Source organism: Podarcis erhardii (assembly GCF_964252035.2).
Source record: "Podarcis erhardii genome assembly, chromosome: 9".
NCBI classification, from domain to species: domain Eukaryota; kingdom Metazoa; phylum Chordata; class Lepidosauria; order Squamata; family Lacertidae; genus Podarcis; species Podarcis erhardii.
Window position 1 is genome coordinate 17,433,965 of NC_138512.1, and position 21,701 is coordinate 17,455,665.

The window sequence follows — 21,701 nt, forward strand, 5'->3', positions numbered from 1 at the left end:
GAGAAGGAAAACTCTGACCCTAAATCTCTGCTGCCTTGTGGCTCTACACATTCATGAGAAAGGCTTTGGGAGTGAACCCCGAGGGAAACTCCATACCCGCCAACTTGTGGGACATCTCTGGGAGAAGAAAGGGCTACGGAGTAAACCCTACCCAAATCCATAGTGGAGTCCCTAGGATGGTTGGATGGTGTCATGAATGAGCTAGCTCCCAGGGAAGGATTACTGCCAACTGAAGAAAGCAGCCAGGAACAGAGAGGGTTAACTGCCATGCAGGATGAGCATTGGCTGGTGCCAACTCTCCCACCCCTAGGAATGCCGGCTGATAAGGGAATGGCGGAGAGCAAGTTGGACGTGGGCAAAGCTCACCGGAAACACAAACAGGTGGAGAAGCATTAAGAGACAGCCTCTCAGAGAATGGGGTAGAGCTGGGAGCTGACCCACTCAGTCTGAGTTCACGACGAATGGGAGGGCTGCAAGATAGGAAGCAAAACAAAAGACAAATGAAGTGAAAGTTCAGTTACTTCTGGTCACGCCGGAAGCAGTCCTCAGAAGGGTCATCTTGATTGATGATGGCGGAGGCTGTCTTAAAACCATCCAGAGCTATTTGTTTGTTTTGCCAAAAAAACCCCCATCCTTTTTAATTAACAACGCTCACTGTGTTATCAAGCCGGGAATTGGACTCCTGACAGATGGCACCTCCTTCTGGCAACTCTGGCAGCCAGGCTGGTGCCAAATGTATTGCTTTGCTTTCCTTCTGACAGCATCAGTGGGGCCAAGATGGGCTATGTGTCTGGGCAACCCAGGACCTCCATACACACTCCCTAGGCTTGCACCTTGGAGGGGTACTTCGGTGCTGCTGATACAGCAGAAACAATGAAGGAGGGAGCAGTTACAAGTTATGGGTCCCTGTAGCCACAGCACATGCTGTGAATCTCCAGTGGTTTGAGTTCAGTCCTGGTGGCACACTCCATTGTCTCTCAAGATTAACGGATGCCAACACCACCACATTGGGGCACCCATGTGTCCCTTCCACATGACTTCATTCTAGCTTTTTGTGGGAGGGGGCAGACCTGCTCTCCACTAATGGCAAGGTTTGACATTCTCTAAGTAAGCTGCTCAGATTGTGAGGGAGGAATGATAATATAGATGGAACTGATTATTCCCTCTAGGCTCATTTGTTTGCTCCCCAAGTTTTCCCGACAACGATATGTTGAAATCTCTATTGAAAATGCAAAAACAGACCAGCAAGCTACCATTGTAATAATGGACCTTTCCATTTTAGAGATAAGATATCATGTACACAAGTCTGCTTTTTTATATGATGAAAGAATGACATGGCAAAATCTCACTAGGATTAGTCGGAGAACATCCTTCCCACCGAGATGGAAGACGTTTAATCATTCCTTCACTGTTCTGGGCAGCTGCACACTGACCCCTGAGACATCACCTGCTCCTAGTCTGTCAGCTGCAGTACCTTGTACTGAGGAGAGAGGAGATACTTCTCATGCAAGCTTTACAAAGAAGAACTGCCACTAGCTGTGACAACATCCCTAATTAGATGTTGAAATACTATTGCGAGGATTTGTCACTAGTGATTATTCATCTCTATAATGCTTCCCTCCAACAGAGCTGTGTTCCGGCTATTTAGGAAATGGCTGATGTCATTACTAGTCCCTTAGGGGCTTATCCTAGTACTCTAAAGGACAGCTGTTCAATTCTGGGGTGAAACACAGTTGCCAACACTAGAAATAGTACAAGTGGGGCAAGCTGATCTTATTGCAAGAGGGAACAAAGGGTGACTGCAGACAGGATATGACCTGCATAAGCCCACTGCCAGTGCAGAAGAGACCATGAAAGGCGTCACACAGAGATCAAACTCTGAACCAGATTTGGAAACTCTTCCTCTCGTAAAACATGCAAGGCTTTTGAGGGAAGCCTCAGATGTGTGACTGCATAGTGTCTAAAAGTCCATGGAGGGATGCCTCCACATCTCTAGATAGTCCCTAAATTTTGCCAAAGTAAAATTCTTGGTGAATTTGGAGATTCCTTCTCAGGAGAAATGCCCAAGGGATGCCATAGATAGCAAAATGTTCCAGAGGTTTCACATTTCCCAGTACTGGACGCTAAGTAAATAATAACAAAGTGTGGGGGGGGGAGATATACTGAGAAGAAAATGGAGGAAGATTGGTCTAAAACTGATCCAGCATAAGTAGAGCAACCATTTGTGCGTTTTCCAAAAGAGAATCTTATCGAAACCACACTTTTCATTATTTTTGATCTGTTTTTAGTCTGTGGCACACATCCACTTATTAACACCTTACTTGCACATCAAATAAAACATGGCTTACCATGAATTAGCAGCATCACTTTATCACTTCCTTTGTGTTTTGTCATTCCCCCCCCCCCTTTATTGGCTTTGGTTTATTGTGTCATGTGAGCTGGCCCTTGGTGAACCAAGAAAACCCATTGGTTTGGCATTGTGGTTTGACTGGAGAGAAGCAAACCATGAATATTAGCTTACATACCATAGTAAGCTAAGACTTATGACTTGTACTTGACTCAAGGAAGAGTGGAGTGAGACAGGTGTGAGTCAGTAGTGCACTTGTATATTTTTCATTCACAGTAAGTTATTGTTAATGACTTTCCATGATAGGAAAACATCAGTATGTGTTGATTTTCCCCAGCTCATAAAAAAATAGCTAGGTTGCACACAGACAGTGCTTCATTCCATCTTCCTGATGTTTGCTCACCAGTTAATTTTTGCTCGCAATGTGATCTTTCGCACAATGTAAAGCCTTCTTCAAATACAGTGGAATCTAGCTAGAGTTTAATGCTCATTTCCATGTTACTTATTTCCAGAAAGAAAGAAGAAGAAAAAGCAGGCCAACCAGGAGCTGATGACACAAGTTCTCTGGTCTGGGCTCCCTCGTTTCTTCTTTCCCTCAGGTCCATTCGTGGTCTGGAAATGGCTGCCCCATCAGTTCCGCCTTCCCTCAGAGCACACAGATCTTTTTTTAAACTAAGGAAAGGTTGGGGAGGAGCTGCCACAACATCTCTCTCTAGTCATTGATGGTTCTGTCAGGAGCCTATGGGTTCTGACACAAAAGAAGGCTTCTAAGTGCATTGAACCAAATGCACTTAAGAAGCTTCACATCAGATCTTAGCACTCAACACAGGTGCTGGACTGGGCAGTGATGGAGATTTTGTGGGTGGTGTCCATACATCTGTTCCCCCCAATGGCCAAAGAACACAGGAACATCCCTATACTAAAATTCCTACCTTATTCATACTTTTATGCACAAAGTTTGAAGAACTGCATTAATGCAAACTTAAAGTTTGATGATTTTCCTACATATTCTATCTGCCAAACTAAATTAACTTTAGCTTAACTTATATGCGTGCCCTGTAGAAATTCATTCCAATTTAAAGCAGTAGTTGTTGGCGTTTCTAAAAAGAATTCCATCTCTTCCTAATAGCCTAGACACTCTTCGATACACAGCACACATTATCATTTTTGTGCATTGAGCAAATTGATAAACACGGAATAGTAACCTGAAGATTTGTAATAGCGGGTCTAACTTACCAGAAATAAAGTAATGGTTCATTCAGTTGGCAACTCAGCTGAGAAATTACAGATAAATTATTACTGACCAGAATAGCTAATTGTCACAGAGTGAAAACATCTTCCTTGTGGGTTAGCTTACATGCAGGGATGAACAAATCAATCTATTTTCAGTCCATGTCGCTTTCAAATGTGTTTACATCACATCGTCACATTAATTTGCACCCACTCCCCCCCCCCAGTGTATTCTCTCAAAATACACATTTTTAAACTGTTTCTTTTTTCAATTTAATTTTTTTGCCTCAAAACATACTTTTAAAAAACATATTTTTTCGACATTTTGCGAGCTAGGGGCTGTGTCACAACATTTGCAGGAATGCAAAATTCAGTGGACAGCTCCTTTCTGATCTACACATTATTTCAGGAGCTGGTGATAAGGTCAGTTCATATTGGAATCTTCGAAGACTGAATTCCTCAGATATCCCTATTCACAAGACCATTACTCAAACACAAGGAGATTTTCATGCATGATAGGATTGGATGTCATCTGTTGTTGTTTTTTTGTTTGTTTGTTGTTGTTGTTGTTGTTTGGAACAGGTTAGCTCATGGGTAGGCAAACTAAGGCCTGGGGGCTGGATCCAGCCGAATCGCCTTCTCAATCCAGCCCACAGACGGTCCAGGAATCAGCATGTTTTTACAAAAGTAGAATGTGTCCTTTTATTTAAAATGCATCTCTGGGTTATTTGTGGGGCCTGCCTGGTGTTTTAACATCAGTAGAATGTGTGCTTTTATTTAAAATGCATCTCTGGGTTATTTGTGGGGCATAGGAATTTGTTCATCCCCCCCCCCCCAAAAAAAAATATATAGTCCATTTCCCCCACAAGGTCTGAGAGACAGTGGACTGGCCCCCTGCTGAAAAAGTTTGCTGACCCCTGGGCTAGCTACTTAACTTGGATATTGATTAGTAGGTGACACAAGTCTTTTGCCAATGACTTATTAGATGATACTATTATTTCATCTAACTTTGACAGTGATCAACATAATCTACTTCTACGTTTATCTAGCTCAGCTGCAAACTCCATAAGGACTGTACGGTGAAATATAGCACTATATCACTGAAATTAGTTTTTATTGGGCATTATTTTTGCAGTGCGAAAAATTCAAGAAGGAGCCTGTGAGTGGACTACAAACTCCTGTGGATTAGACAATGTCCTTTGACACAATAAATCGTGAAGTTTGTGGCACAGCATGCTGTCCATATATGATTGCTATGTTTGCTTGTTTTTATGATGGCGAAGGTAATGACGTGTGTTGATCCCAACCCAACAAAAGAAAAATGGGGGGGGGGGTAACAATGACACTGTGCAAATTTGTCTTACAGACCCATTCTGTTGTGCCACATATCAGCCATATTTCCATTTCAGGGTTTTAACAAATATGTATGCATCAGATTTATGATCAATTGGAGACAGGTGATCAGGACAGTTTTTGAGAGAGGTCCAATTCCAGATCTATGTATAAACTAAACAAGCTTATACGTAAAAAAAAAATAAAGATAAAAATCTGGATGTACATTTCCAAAATATAAGATAAAAAACAAATAAAATAAAACTTACATGCAGCAATAGTGTTTTGTGTTGTGTAGGCTCCTATGATGGGCCCCGCCTGCTAGCCTGCTCCTTAAAATATCACTGCTTTGCTCATTTCTATATATAGGGTGCCTACATTCTGCTATTTATAATTATTAGTAGTTTGCATCATATATTTAAACCTATTATTATTTCATGATATAGCAAGTTTTGAGGGACTAGATTATGAGTCTTTGTAAATTGTGTTTCTAAAGGAACTTTTGTTATTGCCAAATGCCAATGTGTTTGCATTATTAAGTTGGTTATGAATAAAAAATAATTTTACCGTAAGTCAGAGCTTAATAATTATTTCACTATTAATATACTGGTACCTCTTCTTAATTGTATTTCACTATTAATATATTTCTTCTTAATTGTATTTCAGTTCAACAATTACTTTGATAAAATACATATTTTGTTATGTATTATGGACCAGTCTGAGACTGGGTTTATATCTCATATAAGTAAGGACCTTAGCTGATGACGGCTGTACAAATATCAATCACTGTGGAGAGAGACTGACCATCCAACATAAAAAGATATGGTTATAGTGATATATCAAGGGTGGAGAACACATGACCACCTAAATGTGGTTGGATTTGAACTCTCATCAACACCAGCCAGCATGGTGGAATAATGGGAATTTTAGTCCAGCAAAACCAGAAGGGGGGTGGGGGTTCCACAGGTTCCTCACACCAATATATATGGAACTTTTAGTGCACACAATACTTTACAAAATGACGAAGGGAAACGACATAGCCAAAGGTACTTATGATCTACAGTTAAAGGGGGGAAAGAGGAATATGCCACAGGTTACAAGGGATGAAAAACTGAATATCTGCCAATCCTGTGGTGTGGCTGTAGTTGAGACCAATCTGTTAAAATTACAAGTACATAAAATGCTATATTTGAATGCATTGTACAGTGGTACCTCGGGTTAAGTACTTAATTCATTCCAGAGGTCCATTCTTAACTTGAAACTGTTCTTAACCTGAAGCACCACTTTAGCTAATGGGGCCTCCTGCTGCCGCCACACCGCCGGAGCACGATTTCTGTTCTCATCCTGAAGCAAAGTTCTTAACCCAAGGTACTATTTCTGGGTTAGCGGAATCTGTAAACTCAAGCGTATGTAACCTGAAGTGTATGTAACCCGAGGTACCACTGTATTTGGATTGCTGTAAAGAGAAGTTAACCTTAAGCAAGAGGTTTCACTCTGGGTGAAAGCGGAAAGCTGGTGTGTTTCCATTTTAGTGAGTTCCTGATGACACATCACAGGAAACCCAAGCTGCAGCCCTCACAGCAGAAGATGAAACCTGAGAAGTCAGAGGTGCTTAGTAACAGGAGCTGTAGCAGAGGATAACTGCAATGATGTACGAGCTTAGGATCTCTCTCTGGAATCAGAGAGAGGAAATCAACCATCCACATAAAAATATATGGTTATGATTATATATCAAGGATGGAGAACATATGACCATCCAAATGTAGTTCGACTCCAACTCTCAATGCAACTCCCTGCAATGATGAACGAGCTTAGGATCTCTCTCTGGGACCAGAGAGAAGAAGATTTTCAAAACTGCATAAGGCAGTTAAAAGACTGAACCACACTACTTGTTTGCAATATGTTACTCTGTTATTTTGTTCATGGTATGTAACTAGTATTTAAGACTGTTCTGCAGTAAAACTTTGAAACTCATTCTTGGTGGGGAAAGCTCATATATAGCTACACAAGGTCCAGATTATTGATTCCACTGAACTGCCCTAACACAATTCGTTTGTTATAGCAGTGGCACCACTTCCCTGTGGTGGAGGCCAACTACAAATGAAATAAATACATTGATCATTTAGCCTTAGAACTGCTTTATTTTATTTTTTTTTATAATAATTTTTATTAAGTTTTCACAACATAAACATAACAACATAAACATAACAAGAAAAAATAACAATACCACATAGAAAGAGAAAAAACACAGATCATACAAACTTGAAGACTTCCCCATACCTCTCCTGTTCTGCACCCTTATTTCACAATTCTCTCTAGCAACCCTTCAGTCAATTTTTACATATCACCTCCTTAAAACTTCTTCCCTATGGTTTATAGTTTACAGCTGTAAATCTTTATTTCTTACCCCTCGACATCTTTTCAGTCCTTAATTTGACAACAATTCTCAAGATACACTTTAAATTTCTTCCAGTCCTCCTCCACCGCCTCCTTCCTCTGGTCACGGATTCTGCCGGTCATCTCTGCCAGTCCCATATATTCAATCACCTTCGTTTGCCATTCTTCCAGAGTGGGTAGTTCTTGCAACTTCCAATACTTTGCTAGTAGTATTCTTGCTGCTGTAGTGGCGTACATAAAAAAAGTCCTATCCTTCTTTGGTACCAATTGGCCCACCATACCCAAGAGAAAGGCCTCTGGTTTCTTAGGAAATGTCCACTTAAGGACTTTCTTAATTTCATTATAGATCATTTCCCAGTAGGCCTTAATCTTTGGGCAGGTCCACCAAAGGTGATAAAAGGTTCCTTCAGACTCTTTACATTTCCAACATTTATTGTCAGGCAGATGATAGATCTTAGCCAGCTTGACTGGGGTCATGTACCACCTATAGATCATTTTCATTATGTTTTCTTTCAAGGCAGAACATGCCGTAAATTTCATGCCGGTGGTCCATAACTGTTCCCAGTCAGCAAACATAATATCATGACCTACATCTTGCGCCCACTTAATCATTGCTGATTTTACCGTTTCATCCTGTACATTCCATTTCAGCAGTAGATTATACATTCTAGAAAGATTCTTAGTATTGGAATCTAATAGCTCTGTTTCTAACTTAGACCTCTCACTCTGAAAGCCTATCTTCCTGTCTTGCTTAAATACTTCATTTATCTGATGATAATGCAACCAGTCTCGGACTTTTGACTTTAGCTTCTCGTAGCTCTTAAGTTTATATTTATCACCATCATGTTCCAAAATTTCTGAGTATTTTAACCAATCGGAGTCCATGTTGAGTCTTTTAACTGCCTTTGCTTCCATTGGTGATAACCATCTGGGGGTTTTACTTTCTAATAAATCCTTATATCTAATCCAAACATTATACAGCGCCTTTCTGACAATATGGTTTTTGAAACTCTTGTGTACTTTTACCTTGTCATACCATAAATACGCATGCCAACCAAAATTATTGTCATATCCTTCTAGATCCAAGATATCTGTGTCCTCAAGAAGTAGCCATGATTTCAGCCAGCAGAAAGCTGCTGCCTCGTAGTAAAGCCTTAAGTCCGGCAGGGCAAAACCCCCTCTATCTTTCGCATCTGTTAAAATCTTAAATTTAATTCTTGGCTTTTTGCCCTGCCAGACAAATTTAGAAATATCTTTTTGCCATCTTCTGAGGCACTCCACCTTGTCTAGAATTTGTAATGTTTGAAACAAAAACAACACTCTTGGCAATACATTCATTTTAATAACAGCAATACGGCCTAGCAAGGAAAGTTTCAGCCTCGACCATGTGTCTAGATCTTTTTTAACTTCTGTCCAACATTTTTCATAATTGTCCTTAAATAAATTAATATTTTTTGATGTTACATCCACCCCCAGATATTTCACTTTCTTTACTATTTCCAAACCAGTTACACTCTGGAATCTATCTTTCTCTTCCAATGTCAAATTTTTTCCCAACACTTTCGTTTTTTGCTTATTCAGTTTAAACCCTGCCACTTGACCAAAAACTTCAATTAGTTCTAATACTCTTTTAGTACTCTCATCTGGCTGTTGCAGTGTTAACACCAGATCATCTGCATATGCCCTTAATTTATAGAATTTCACTCCGACCTGAATCCCTTTAACCAGCGGGTCCGCTCGAATCATATTTAATAAAACCTCCAGGACCGATATAAAAAGAAGGGGGGATATCAGGCATCCCTGTCGTGTCCCTTTTTCTATTGAGATTTCGTCCATAACCATACCATTCACTATCAGTTTAGCTTTTTGTTCAGAATATATCGCACCAATACCGTTTTCAAATCCCTGGCCTACCCCCATCCCATGGAGATTCTTCCTCATAAAACTCCAACAAATATTGTCAAAGGCTTTCTCCGTGTCCACAAAGATCAAAACTGCTTTTCTGTTAATCTCTCTTTCCAACAATTCCAAAATGTCTAAAATGTTCCTCACATTACTCGAGATATGTCTTCCTGGGAGAAAGCCTGCTTCCTTATGAATCTCCCCTGCTAGAATTCCTTTACATTTGCTTTACACCTGTAGCAGAATGAGGTAGCCAGATTGAAACTAGCCAGATTGAAAACAGGGTTCACATATTATTATTATTTTAAAAGAAAATGTTCCACCATGTAACAATATTATGAAGCACATCAGGGGAAAAGTTATAGTACATCATTTTCTCTTCTGTGGTTGCTTCAACTTGCAGGCAGATTGGATACTTGTTTTTACAGCAGGGATCGTTTTAAAATGTGGCAAGACCCCACCTAGTCTGAACGATCACAGTCCATTCTCCCACCTCATTCTACTGCCAGTGTACACTAGTCTCAAATCAGAAAGGCAAGTCATAAATCAATAGGCCCAATAAGGCTGTGGTGCCATGGAAGGCTTCCTGTTCAAATAAGCTCTCCAAAGGCTTAGGCAAAAACAAACAAAAAACAGAATCAGGACCAAATGCCAAAACTTCACAGACAACTGAGGCAACATAATCTTTCATAAACCTGCTGTATTGTTCCCAAAACAGCCAAGCTCCCATAATCAGAATCCATTCATTTGTGAAGAATGGTTCTGAGGCTTTCCATCTGTACTAATGTTTGTTATTGGGCTATTTTGCAGAAATAAAAAAGACTAAAAAACTAATAATAACCAAGCTCTTTCTTTTCAGTAATGCTTGAAAACAAACGAACCAAGGCAACATGGTGCATACATGTGCTCACAACAATCTATCAATTTTGAAATGTCACATCACTTAGAAAGGAACCAGAGAACAGGGCAACTAATGACAGCTACCACAAAAGTATAATCCTCTAATGGACAATTGGCAAATTTTTCTCGGTGCCTGTACTCTGGAAGCATGCTATTTACTTCCCAAGCAGGTTAGGAGGTGAGAAACATGGTGATTAGAATTCAATATAAAAATACTCTTAAATAAAGTTGGAAGGAGTGCTTGACTCAAGGCTACAGTGAATACTTTCATAGCTTCCAAATAGCTTGGATTGTGCTTTTCGTTAACTTCTTTTCCCCCTTTGTATAATACAAGCCCTTGGAACCAAACACCCATCACACTTTTGTTTGTGAGATAACAACAGGGGTGTTCATGTGCTACGTTCAGTGAGTGTACACAGATACAACAAGTGTCCACTCTTTCACACAAACCTTTACAGATGTGTAGCTTGTACCTGTGTTCAGGGCCCAGTTCATGGTGATCACATTCAAAGCTCTCAACTGACTTAGGCCTAAGTATCTCAAAGACTCCCTCTTTCTTTACAGACCCCCTCAGGTATTAAGATCAGCAGAGGAGGCCCTCTTGATAGTTTCACCTCCTTCAGAAGATATGTGGTAGTAGCAACCCCGTAACCATAGAATGCTCTCCCTACAAAACTGTACAGCCATACCTTATGTTGCGTTCACTTCAGGTTACGTCTTTTCAAGTTGCGTCCCATGGCAACCCGGAAGTACTGGAATGGGTTACTTCCGGGTTTGCCACTCGCGGGTGCACGGGTGTGCGATTCTGTATGCGAACGCTTCGAATTGCAGACGTGCCTCCATGATTATGTCAACTCGAGGTTCTACTGTATCTGACTTCTTCACTGTACAATCTTTGGTCAATGCTGAAGACGCATCTCTTTACCTTTGCTTTTGACAACTGAGATATGTGATTTCAGGGGCCCACCTTATTCTTGTGAATGTAATATGTTCTGTTTTTAATTCTAAATTTAAAACAGTTGTGGTTCACCCGGGGACCTTCTGGAGAAGGGCAGGCAATGCATTTAATGATGAGAATAATAATAATAATATTAATGTGTGAACAAGACAAATGCAGCCCTGTGCATACTTCCTTGAGAGGAAGCACATGGAACACAATGGGAATAATTTTTCACAAGCAGGACTTGAACCCTTTTCTCTCTTGCAACAGCCCTGAATAAAATCACTGACTCGAAAGTGTTATTTACAGATAGGTAGCCGTGTTGGTCTGCCATGGTCAAAACAAAATAAAAAAATAAAAAATAAAAATAAAAATAAAAAATAAAAAATAAAAAAATAAAAATAAAAAAATTCCTTCCAGTAGCACCTTAAAGACCAACTGAGTTAGTTCTAGGTATGAGCTTTCGTGTGCATGCACACGAAAGCTCATACCTAGAACTAACTCAGTTGGTCTTTAAGGTGCTACTGGAAGGAATTTTTTTATTTTGTTTCGAAAGTGTTATGTTCAGTGAGAAGAAATTTCCAGAGCCGGAACCTTTGGTACAATCCACTCAATAGCCATGGTAGTAGTAGAAGTAAGGTATGGGGTTTTTTTGGGGGGGCACTATTTTTTACCAACACCACAGAGCCTAGGACTTGCCGATCAGAAGCCGATGCCGATCGAATCCCCGCGACGGGGTGAGCTCCCGTTGCTCTGTCCCAGCTTCTGCCAACCTAGCTGTTTGAAAGCACACCAGTGCAAGTAGATAAATAGGTACCGCTCCAGCGGGAAGGTAAATGGCGTTTCTGTGTGCTGCTCTGGTTCGCCAGAAGTGGCTTAGTCATGCTGGCCACATGACCCGGAAGCTGTACGCTGGCTCCCTCGGCCAATAAAGCGAGATGAGCGCCGCAACCCCAGAGTCGGCCACGACTGGACCTAACGGTCAGGGGTCCCTTTACCTTTACCTATTTCAATAAAAATATTCATGGAGGCTAAGAGTGCAACTGTCATATGGGGTCCACTCAAATGAAGTACCCAGGAGCAGACTCCGGGGAAAGAAACACTTGTCAGCCACAACTTTCTGAATAGGGGGGCAATATGCAATGGGGGGGGGGAGAGATAAGGCTGAAATCTTCAGCACATTTTCATAATAAGAATAATTCTTATTAAGCTCATTGGAACTTGCTGTTGAATAAATATGCATAGAGCTGAGCTGCTTATATGTTTCTTAGGGTAAATGGGTTTTAAAGACTCAGTGCTATATATTAAAAAGTCTTCCCAAAGTTATGTCCCATATATGAAAGTGCAAAAAGTCGGAACCACGTCTACCTATCTGAGGAGGAAGTTGTTACCCAATTACTATTCCATTTCTACTGTCTTAACAGTCAGTGAGATGTTAGAATGCCTGTGACATAGCAGGCAGAATCTCACCTGCTAAAGAAAGAACCTGTTGAAGATTGCCAGAGGCGGTGTTGATGAATGACGGAAACTCAGATTGACAATCCACTATAGCAAATATTAATCTGCAATGTAAATGACACACCTGCACCTTAGATAAGAGAAACAAAAGAGGTATAATTGATGTAGCTCATTAACTATATTATTAATTATAGGACATTTTAGTAGAGGTATGAACAATGGCTGATGCCGAATTTGGAGTGTAGAGGGGAGTAGCTATGTCACTAGCACAGACTCCTGAAAAGCATAAAACAAATCGGGGGTTTTGTGAGGGGGGTGATTTTCTAACCACGTCCACAGCCATGCTATACACTGTGGTCATGGTAGAAGGTAGAGTGGCAGGCAGATTGTGACATCAGCTGGAAGCTAGAGCAGTGATTGGACCCAGATCAGGCCTGACACCATCATCTGATGGCAGCAGGACTGACTCACAAAACAATAGACTCCAGGCCAACTTAGCCCTGTTCCCAGCAGGCCCTGTTTGGGAGTTGGCAGGAGGAGATCTGCCCTGGCATCACTCACCAGGTGCTGGCTGGTGAAAGATTGGCAGTTTCGAGCTCCTTCACCAAGTTCACCCCCCCCCCCATAGCCTGGTGAAAAGCAGATATGGATTGCTCTGTAAAATATGTATTGCACCTGAATACCACTGTAGTGATGTCAGGAAATCTTAGTTAGACAAACTTTGGTCCAGCTGAGGAAAGGCATTGTGGGAGAACCGAAGACCAAAGGATTTATGCGAAATGTGTATCTGTTACTTTAAACTGTAGACTACCGGTAATTGGCTCTGGAAGTGTGAATAAGTTATCTCATGCATCTGCAGGAAGGAAACTTTCCCTAGTTGACTTGTGGGTTTTAACACCTGGTTATCTAAGATGCTGTCCTGGTGTGAATGGGGGCTATCAAACCACATTACAACAAGAAAGGAGGATCTGGTGTTTCTGGAAATGGGGAGGAACCTTTTCATCTCAAGGTCTTGAGAACAAATAAGCTTCAGCTGTCACAAGCTGAGTTATCACCCTACTATGTGACCATTTGTAAATTTTTAATTAATCAGAAAAACTGATTGGTCCTTGGGTCCAACTACACGTGGGTTCTCAAGGATAAAATCTTTAGGAATGGAGCCTGAAAGCGAGTAGCATCTGCCCTTCTGCCAGGCAGAGTAAGATGCTGGCAGTTGCCATCCTCTCTACATTCATATGCATGTTCTTTGTGATGTAGAATTCTTGTTGTCTTCTTGAGATGCGGATTCAGCGAAGAACCTTACGAACTGTCCTAAGTTTTCTTTTTCTTTTTTTAAATATTTTTTATTAGTTTTCATTTGCCACATACACATAAACATAAACCTAAACAAAAAATAAATTAGAAAACACGTACACTTACACATAAAACAAGAAAAAGAATTAATAAAAGGCATAAAAGAAATTAAAAGGAGAACATTAGACACAAACAACAGATTTAAATATACATTTCAAATATACATACTGACTTCCTTCCCTGCTGGTTTCGGGTTTCTTAAATTAAAGGCTTCATTTTCTGCAGCTGGTATTGATTACTAGTTTATACATCGTAAGTTTATAACAGACCTACTATAGTTGGTAAATTTCTATAGTTTCCTTCAATATAGGCCATAAATTTATTCCAATCTCCAATAAACTTTGTATTTTTTTGATTTCTGACCCTTTGCGTCATTCTTGCCAATTCGACGAATTCAAATAATTTTGTGTGCCAATCCCTCACTTTTGGGATGTTTGTGCTTTTCCAGTTTTGTGCGATTAATATTCTGGCCGCTGCTGTCGAATATTGAAATAGAGTCCTGTCTTCTTTCCTAATTTCTTCTCCAATGATTCCTAATAAAAAGGCCTCTGGCTTTTGTCCTAAGTTTTCTTGTGTTCTCATTTGTAAGTATGTTAGCTAGCGATGCTATACAATGTTTTTATTTTCTTGTTTGAACCCTGTAAGAGATGTGCCTACTTTTAAGTATGATTAATTTTGTTTTTAAATAAACCTTGAAAAAGGATTTTCCTGTTCTGTTCTGTGTGCCTTCTGTAGGGGAAATCTAAATCCCAAGTCTGACCACTTAGCCGTGTACCAGACCTGTTGAATTTCTGCCTGCAACTGTGGTAAAGCAATGCAGGGTGGGGTGGCCGGTAACACTGAAGAGTAATCTCCTTCCTTAGGTTATTCTTCTGGGCTATCCTAAGATAAGGAAGTGGTGGCAGCATTTACCAATTTTGTTGTGTTTTGTCCTGAAAATAAAAGTGTTCGGCACACCCTCCTCTCTCTTAGCCGGGTCCTGCCGGACTGGAGGGCAGATGGGGAGGTGGGGCGAGTGCCAGAATTGCTACAACCACACTTAAGGCAGCTTTCCTGGATCAGTTTTTGTTGCAAACGGTTGGTTGGTTTTAAATCCCAATACTTTCACAGTAGCTGGGAGGGAACCATGCCAGTAGCAAAAATCAAGGGATTTCTTGGGATGTTCTCTCAACTCTTTTTGATTTTCACAAACCAAACACAGACACTTAAACCTGCACCATCGGATCATGTAAAAATCAGTTCGTTTTCTTTAAGGTGGGTTTTCTTTTCCTTTTGGCCCCAGGTGCTTTTTGTGCATAGAAAGTTGGAACTTGAATGATGACACTGTCTTCTGCACTGATGTTTCATCTCCTCCTATCCCAGTATATTAACAACTAATTAAATTGTGAAAATATGAAGGTAAATGGTACCTTTCTGGTGTCAGATATCATGAAGAAAGACATTGAAATCGAATCTGAAAAGCCCATGGTATTGCAGGCTCACCTCCATGTCATGATAAATCTATCTCTATGCAAGATCAGCCATCCAGTCCTTTATTGGAACACGCACAAGCTCTGTTTCTGGAAGATAGATAAAATTTCAAGGGCAGACACCACACTAAAAAACAACAGCTTTGCATTGCTATATCCCACTTCATGGCAAATACTGGAATTTTACCTCTTTACCATATGCACAACAAGAACCATAGCAAAAAACAGATATACTTCTGATGGTGTATGACACAGCAGACTAACAGGTCTGATGTTATTTTACAGTGGTAAATACAGTATTATAATAACATACATATTTATAAAATAACACTGTAAGCACCTAATGCTTGTTAGGTATACCTTTGCATTTCTTGGTCAGATCACTGGAAGGTGCATGCAGGTTTAATTCTTACTGGAGAAAATGCTGCCCATGCATATTTGCTTGCATAAAAGGCCTCGAGGTTTTCTTGTATCGTAAAGTTTAGGTCCGATTTGGTTCATTTATTATTATTCATTAAATGTGCACATTGCTTCTCATCAAGAAAGTCCCAAATTGATTTGCAGCCAAAGTGAAAAGCACAATAAAAGATTGCCCAAACAGCGGGAGGCAGCGGAAGACAGGAGTGCCTGGCGTGCTCTAGTCCATGGGGTCACAAAGAGTCGGAGACGACTAAACCACTAAACAACAACAATGCAACAAAGTTGGTTCCATTATCTGTATACTATCAAAAGTTATAGCCAAATAACCAGAAAAGGGAAGCACAACTTGCTTAGGTTGATATGCAGTAGTTTTCCTTCATTTGAATGTAGCCAATGAGCATGAGAGAGCCAATCAGGTGTTATGAGCCATCAAACCTCAGAAATACTTTTCCCAAAAGTTTTCCATCTTGTCATCTTGTATAAGCCCACTACTCAGCATAGGGCCTGCAATTTGTGATGCCACCACAGCAACCATGGATAATAGCCATCCACCCCCCCCAAAAAAAATATCTCCAGTGAAAGATCCCACCATTCCCAATGCACTCTGTGCTACTGTTGAACAGTTTTTCTCCTAATACTTAGCTGAAATATGCTCCCCCGGCAACTTTCCAAATAATGGTTCTAGTCTTGCCCTCTGGAGTAACAGAGAACAAGTCTGTTTCATCATCTTCATGACAGCCCTTCATGAAAACTGCTCTTATGTCACACCTCACTCTTCTCTTCTCCAACTAAGCGAACAACATTCCTCCAACCATTCATCACATAACTTGGCTTCTACATATTTCACTGTTATGGAGACTTCCTCCTGTACTTCCTCAAGTTGTTTTTCATTCACAACTGAATGTAGTTTGGTCTTTAGGCCAAAAGGTGATACATGAATATACCATAACACAATGCAATGCCACATCATATAACCAGCCCTTCCCATATGCCAAGTCTGTTCCTCGTATTGGAGTTTACTTGGCTAATTATATGCATGGGACTTCTGCAGTAATGTTGTTTGTCTTACTTGGGAACTGAATTTTGCTAGCATAAATTGAATTGTGAAATTGGGCTTGCTTTTGGGAGGCCTGGGTTAAAAATTCCCACATCTGCCTTGGATTCATTTTGTGGCCTTGAGAAAGTTATTTGAACAACTCAGTTCTGCATCCCGTGAGTCATACCCTACAGAGTCATCAATCTATAAGAAATGATCAACAGATTGTGCCTGAAGCTTTGCAAGCAGTGCAGGAGTCCCCTCACCCCCCAGAAAAAATATTTGACTTCACAGTCTGGTGATTGGTATGGTTACTCCTCACGATGAAGTCAGTAGAATTCGGTACATTCTCCTTTTATATTGACTCCTTTAAAAGAACAACTTGAGAACATCTGTAGAAATGAAAAGTTGGAGAAACATTTTTCAAGTTGTTTTATTTTAGTTGTAGTGTAGGAACAAGGAGGTGCAGCTGACATGCGGCTTGTAGGAAAAGCTTTACGACTGAGCTGAAACCAGAAGGAGTTTTGAGCACCAGCAATTTTGGCAAGCCTTAACCACCAGTGCAAAGGGAATATACTTCCAAAATGTTGAAATGGGTAGGTGTCCTAAGCTGACAATAAAATGCAGTCTGTTTTTAATGAGTTGTTTCTGTGTGTGTTTTAGAATGTTGTTTTTAACTTTTTTCCAGAAGTTTTAATTATACTGTTTTATATGTGTGCAAGATCTAAATTTAAGAAATAATATAAACAATATAACCTGGGCACAATTAAATTAAGTTCTATTTAATTGTACCCAGGTTATATTATTTATATTATTTCAACTTTGGTATGTACAATGAAAGTGAAATAAGAGCAGGCAGCAAGGGGGGGGGGGCTCCATTTTAACTTGCCATTAGTCCTAGAAAACACATACAAACATTCTTGTTTGCGTGCTAAGATCCCAAGACCTCCCCCATAATAAAGACACAATTGACACAGAATTTAGTTTAAGGTTATTGGCATAATTTTGGCCACAACTTTATTGATTACAGATTGTGAGTGGTTTGCTTAGGCCAGCCTTTCTCAACCTGTGGGTCCCCAGATGTTGTTGAACTACAACTCCCATCACCCCTAGCTAGCAAGGCCAGAGCTCAGGGATTATGGGAGTTGTAGTCCAACAACATCTGAGGACCCACAGGTTGAGAACCGCTGGCTTAGGCATTGGTTCCTGACTAGCTGCACTGGCAGGGCAGAACTGACAACTGGACACTGGCAGAGGTCAGTACAGGTAAACATTGTGGGGGAGCATTGGACCAGGCTCAGACTCAAGCTCACCCCAAATGCAGGAATAAGCCACTGTCCCATATGCGGATTGAACCTGCAACTCTGGCATTATCAGCACCATGTTCTAACAAACTGAGCTATCAGTGCAATCCAGGCAAGCTTTACCCCCCTGGCTTGAACATTTTGCAAAAACAAGGATTAAAAACCAACTAGAGCTCTTGCTACGAGGATGGCTGAATATTAAAGCACATGATCACAACTGCCATGTGGCAGTAAAGACTGCAAAGAAGGCATACATTGTGGCCTCCATTGAAACCTGGCATACAACCCACTGGGATTCTTCAGGGTGGTATTGAAGATTGTTTCCCTTAAAGATGGTGATATTGGAATGAAAGTTCAGCACTGATGGTGCCTGTGTTTCAAGGCTGGACTCTATTATGACAGGTTCATCAAGTTTTAAAAGGACCAGGCCACAGTCTAAGCCCTGACATACGAGACTAAAATGTAGTGTGCATGTTTATGATGTAAGTCCCATTGATCTTTTCCCATTGATCTTTCAAGATCAGGAGAAAATACACAAATTGCAATGAGATATAGTCTAGAAAATATAGCCTCGTGAAGACTCCACCCCACTGGAAGCTTCAACAGTAGGTAATATAATCCTCAAGAGACAGAAGTTGGCAGGATGAAACCCTATACACAGTTGGTGGAGAGAGTAAGTTTGACTGAATATAGCGGGACTTACTTGGTCCTGCAAAGGATTGCACTAAATATCCACCAACCGTTTCCCCTTTTAACTGATCAACTCCCCAGATAAAGAGTGAGTACAATGGAGCAATTAACAAAAGGCCTCCGTTCATTTGTTTTTGGCAATGTCACAATAAAACCTCTGGGGTGTCTAAAATATTAAAAACTCTGGAACAGGGCACGTCACCGTTGCATTATTTTCTGTGAAAGAATGAATTGGTTTTATTCCTCCTCCCCCCCCCCCCCGCCTTGTTATCTCAGCTGGAATATATGCACTTGACATATGGACATTTTGGATGCAAAAATAAAGAAGCAGTAAAGCTTCAATCACATGGTAATTTTGGAAGTAGCCCAGGAGCTAAAGTGCCTTCCTAATAAGGCAAAATCGCTTTGGTTGCCCAAGCATAAATTTGCCTTGTCTATCCAAGTTTCAATAAACATTTGGCATAATTTTCTGACATGGAAAGAAAGGCTGGTTAATGGAGTTCTTGCCTTCCCCTCCTGCTCCCCCAGGGGGAAACCAGCTGAAGTGGCCAACTACTAACAATGAATAGGTTGGTAGGGAAGAAGTAGTAAAGGCATATTGCCTTTATTATATTTGAAAGCCAAAATTATTAATTGAGGAAACACACAAAGCGTCTGCAGCTGCATGTAGCTCAAAAAGGTTTTTCGCACAGTGGGACTTTTTTAGTTTAAGGAAGATTTGCAGGATAGGTATGGAAAACAAAACAGAAGCACAGCTTCCCCTGTAACTTAGGGTACAGTTGATGCAATACAGGTTGGAAGAAGAAGAAAATCCAGGAGAGGAAAAGCTGAGAAGCAATGAGGGGAAATGAACAGCAGAATTGTGGTGAGTAAAACATCGGGGGGGGGGGGGGCAAGAGTAAAGTTGTAAGGGGGGTAAATTAGAGTGGAAAGCAAAAGTTTAAAGGGAAAAGACAAGAAAGTATTTGTTTCTTTCACAAATATATTTTGTTCTATGGAAGGTAATTTGAACAGCAGGAAGAATTGAGACAATAGATGGTTACAGTGGGAAACGGCATGGGCTTTCATGGACCACAGTTGATTTATGCATCTTTCAGGCCAATCGCACAACCAGTACTAGTTTGGGGCTCTGTCCCACCCGCATTGCTGGCAGTTGCTTTCTTCGTCATCATCGGTAGAAGTCAAAAGTTCATGGCTGGCTAATGGGAAAGGACTAGTTCAGTGGTATAGCATATGCTTTGTATGCAGAAAGTCCCAGGTCCACTCACAAACAATTCCAAGTAGGCCTAAAAGAGATCCAGCTATTGACAGTTGTTGTAGGTGTTACTAGGGTCTCACAAGGTAGAGAACATAAAAAAATTTGAAAAATTGTCCAGTAGCACCTTAGAGACCAACTAAGTTCGTTCTGGGTATAAGCTTTCGTGTGCATGCACACTTCTTCAGTTACACGAATACATGCACACGAAAGCTTATACCCAGAACAAACTTAGTTGGTCTCTAAGGTGCTACTGGACAATTTTTTAGTTTTATTTCTTTAGACTGCATCAGACTAACATGGCTACCTACTTGAAGGTAGAGAACAGCTTCCTATGGTCATCTCTGAAACCACACTATGTGGTTGTTGTAACATCAGAGCTCAATGTCAGTGTGACTTGGCCAAATCATATCTTCCAAGTGTCCCAATTTTCCAGGGACAGTCCCAGAATTATGAAAGCCACCCAGCTTCTGATTTGATCCTGGAATGGCTCTATTTCACCTGCCAGAACTGTCAGTAGGGAAGAAGTAGTAAAGGCATATCGCCTTTATAATATTTGAAAGCCAAAATTGATCCAGTGTTTGTCCTGAGCGATGACAATGGCAGCAGTGGCAACTTTGAAGGAGCACCCTGTTGCCTCTTCATGGCCACCACTGCTGGCCTCCCCTCTTGGGCAGCTTGTGGTGGCTGCTGGAGAGCGGGTGAGGAGGAGGAGAGGCTGCCGCCCTAAGGTGCAACCCTGCATGACACATCAGCTCTGAGGGGCAGGCAGATGGCAGGGCCACCCAGGGTGGGAAGAAATGTGAAACAGAGTGCAAGGTCTTGATTTTTTATATATTTTAAAAGTGCTTTGTGTGTCCGTGTCTAATCTTGCCCGTTTCTAAATTTATTTGTTGGTGTGTGCTTTTCTTTTTTTCAAACTACCAAAGAATCAAATCAAATCAGGATTAAGGGGTTTTCTCAGGATGGTGGAAAAGCAGCCTGAAGGGAGAGAAGGCAGAGTGACTCCATCTGCCGCTGACCAGCCTTCAAGGACACAGAGGAGAAGGTGCTGATGAGAACCCGCTGGCTTCAGCCTTCTTAAGCAGAGCTTCCAGCAGCAGTCAGAGACTGGTAACAATGCTTTTAGTTCCTGGTCTTACCTTACTGCTTCCTGCTCATCTTGACCCTTGACCACCATGATCATCAGATTCCCTGACTCCTGGACCATCTGAACACATGGATTGCAGTTTGACTGCCCCTTAGACTGGGCCTGGCTTTGGATGCTGACTCTGCCTCCAGGCAAGTACACCTCAGAGACTCTTCTGGTTGGCTGGCTTCCCACTCCAGTGAGCTCTGCACATGGTTGCTCAGCAATGAGATTATGACAGAGGGTGTGTGTGCTGTGTCCTATCGGTGTGATAGAAAATGCTCTGTGGTGGGTGGGGAATGGGGGTCAAGGAGTATCAGTTTATGTAGACAAGAATTAAATGTAAGGTATTGGTTGTGTTTAGAATAGAATAGATTCCTGAGAAATCTCTATGTGGGACAAGAAGCTACAGTTAGAACTGGATATGGAACAACTGATTGGTTCAAAATTGGGAAAGGAGTACGACAAGGCTGTATTTTGTCTCCCTGCTTATTTAACTTATATGCAGAATTCATCATGTGAAAGGCTGGGCTGGATGA

General features: G+C 41.0%; 1 long non-coding RNA gene across 3 annotated transcripts in view; it reads right to left on the reverse strand.

Annotated features, from left to right (window-relative positions):
* The window catches only part of LOC309349710, a 41,445-nt gene extending 20,090 nt beyond the window's left edge, over positions 1–21,355 (reverse strand). For 2 of the 3 annotated variants that reach the window (XR_014160119.1, XR_014160121.1), the window contains exons 1-3: positions 21,176–21,355; positions 15,342–15,418; positions 12,519–12,636 (exon numbers count right to left, since the gene is read on the reverse strand). This is a non-coding gene — a long non-coding RNA (uncharacterized lncRNA). Of the gene's footprint in view, positions 1–12,518; positions 12,637–15,268; positions 15,419–21,175 lie in introns of all 3 variants that reach the window. The other variant, XR_014160120.1, reaches the window with a different exon arrangement.
* Positions 21,356–21,701: the final 346 nt, after the last annotated feature.